The sequence below is a fragment of the Nanorana parkeri genome, unplaced genomic scaffold (genome assembly GCF_000935625.1).
Source record: "Nanorana parkeri isolate BGI_ZX_2015 unplaced genomic scaffold, ASM93562v1 scaffold321, whole genome shotgun sequence".
Lineage (NCBI taxonomy): Eukaryota > Metazoa > Chordata > Amphibia > Anura > Dicroglossidae > Nanorana > Nanorana parkeri.
The window spans coordinates 196,897-199,592 of NW_017306589.1; the positions used below are offsets into that span (position 1 = coordinate 196,897).

Genomic DNA, 2,696 nt, shown 5'->3' on the forward strand with positions numbered 1-2,696 from the left:
ACAAGGAGCTGGGGAGGATTGGGGAGCAGATAAATGGTCTCAGTGTTGACAGGGGCCCCCTTCTTTACAGTGCTTGTAAGCTGTGTGTGTCTCCACAAACACACAATTCATTCTTTGCTACATGTGCTCCAAGATGGCGGCTCTCACAGATTAGAGTTAGGACCACACTACACCGAGGGGCCGCCTTGACGAGGCTGCGTGGCTTCCACTTATTCTGCAGAAGATGTGTATCTAGGACCTCTGTTTTCAACCTTAGTAGTTAGACAGGTTTTTTTGCAGGCTGGCTGGCAAGTGTGCTGGGAAATTTTGGTCAGGAAGTTCTGGGAAGCTGATCTGAGAGAGATGGAGCCAGTTGTTTGTAAACCTGATGGCTGTAAGTGCTTTGACAAAAATGTAAAGAAATACTTTGCTGTGTGATGTATATTTGTTAGGTTTAATACTACTTTAAATTAAAATTCACTTTAAATGGAAAGTTCACTTTTTAAAAAAGAAAATAATAAATGCATTCCTCTTCATAAAAGAAAAATGTGCATTTTTTTTTTTTGCACAGAAGCCAGTAAAGCATTGCAACCACGATCAGTAGATTGCAGGTGCAATTCTCTGGCTCCTGCAGACAGTTCCTCCCATCCATGCCCATGAGGTATGGACATGCAGTAACATGGAAGCAGACTTAATGGACAAGTGCGGTGACGCATTCCTTTGGAACTACAAGAACCTCTGCCACGCTGGCATACAAGACTTGTAGTTCCTCCATCCTAGGGATGGATTATGTGGCTGTGTGGGCAGATCCGTGAACAGCCGTTCATAAAATTCATAAGAAAACACCAGTCGGCAGGGAGGAGAACTCCGCGATTCAGGTAAGTGAAAGAGGGGGGGGCCCACGCTGTCGAAAGACGGGGGGGGGGGGGGGGGCGTTGCAATCTGACCATGTTTTATGTTACACTCTAAAAATGGCTATAACATGATCCATGGTCGGAAAAAGAACTTAGCCTTTAAAGTTATGATATCATCTTCTGTAAGACACCTTCAGCTCAGTCCCCAGCCACCAGGAAGAGTTGTACGGCAGCTCTATGTCACTCTGTAATGATGTCGGCTACATTTCCCTAATTCAATTCTTTGTTTCTGATGGACGGAGCGGAGCAAGGGGTGTGTTCATGACACTCTGGCCGCAGGAAAGGGGCAAGGTGAAGCAGGGCACTATACAGCCAGGAAGTAAGATGGCAGCCACTATTTCCCACATCTCACAGGAAATGTAGATGGAAACTAGAAGTGCTTCTGCTTGAGAAAGTTGGTCTAGCTTCCATCTTCATCTCCTGTTTCTTTCTATGGATCTCCTCTCTTCATGGATTTTGCATCGCAAGTGCATCTAACATGAATGGGGTGAAGTACATATGAACTGTGCACTCTGCATTGTCATTCACAGGAGACTTTCATTTCTAGGAATCTTTTATTACATTCTGAAAGGAGTATACCAATATACAGTAAATATACATTGACACCTCTGAACCTTTTGAAACATTGGGATTCCCGGACAATGTGATCTACAATAATGCGAAAGTGTTTGACACATGCTCCCCGATGTGGAGTGTTTGGGCTCTCCCTATTGCGGTTGGATATTGTCTGGAGCCCTTGTGTATATGGTGATTGTGCCTGAATACTATTTTCTGGACCATATCCGCAATGGATTACAAACTATTGAACTTCCAAGTATGTTTATTTTTGAGGTGGATTTACATCTGAATTGCACTTAGAAATCACGGATCTGATTCAGATAATTTCCATCCATTTAAAATAATTTTCTCTTGAATCTGAATGTTACATAGTAATTCTAAAGGCCAACAACTATTGCAATATAGTGCCTTCTATATACCAGTGTGTTACAGACATGCTAAAGGGGAGATGCACGCTATCATTGCATGCAACTAATAGGATCCATATATAAATACATGAGTACATATTATATACACTATTGCTAAATTGAGTTTAACATTGTTATAGAGGTGACATCATAGTGTGGGTGTCCATTGACCCTTACAGATAAACCTCAATGGATATGATCACGGTATAGGTGTATTTCAGGAGATGGGGATGGAGATTTTATTTGTGCATTTATGTTTTCCATAGCGGCCATAATAAAATGGATATATATTTGTATCATATGCTTCGTATTTTTTCTAATTTTTTGTGTCCAATATATGAGGGCACCCAAAGTTTTTAACTGTGTATTCTCCTAATTTCAGAAAAAAAATCCAGATCTGTCACTTACTCTTGTAGAAGAAGACTCCAACGCCAACAGAGATGGCAACAACAGCACAGACGATGGCAATAATCACAGTCATTGAGATGCCATTGGCAGGTTCTGAAAGGAACATGAGATGATGGGAATACTGAAAGTCTCATTCATTACATGTTCAGGTTAAAATAATTTATAGAAGGAGACATCGAATAGTAATACATTATACCTGCTGAGAAAAATAGATCAAAGCTGATTTATGAAATCTGTACCTGACCCTAGACCAAATTCCATCTTTAGTGAAGATGAAACGTGACCAGGGCCGGACTGGCCATAGGGCAAACCGGGTACTTGCCCGGTGGGCCGGGCCGCTGTGCCCGATGGCCGGCTCTGACCAGAGCCAGCGCTACCACACAGGCAGCACTAGAGGGCGCTGGTGGAGGCGGGGGGGGAAAAACCCCCC

The 2,696-nt window shown here is 42.8% G+C and overlaps 1 protein-coding gene across 1 annotated transcript in view; it reads right to left on the reverse strand.

The window, feature by feature from the left end:
- LOC108788373 (class I histocompatibility antigen, F10 alpha chain-like) overlaps positions 1 to 2,696 on the reverse strand; it is a 168,970-nt gene that overhangs the window by 4,700 nt on the left and 161,574 nt on the right. The gene's annotated exons all lie outside the window — the stretch shown is intronic.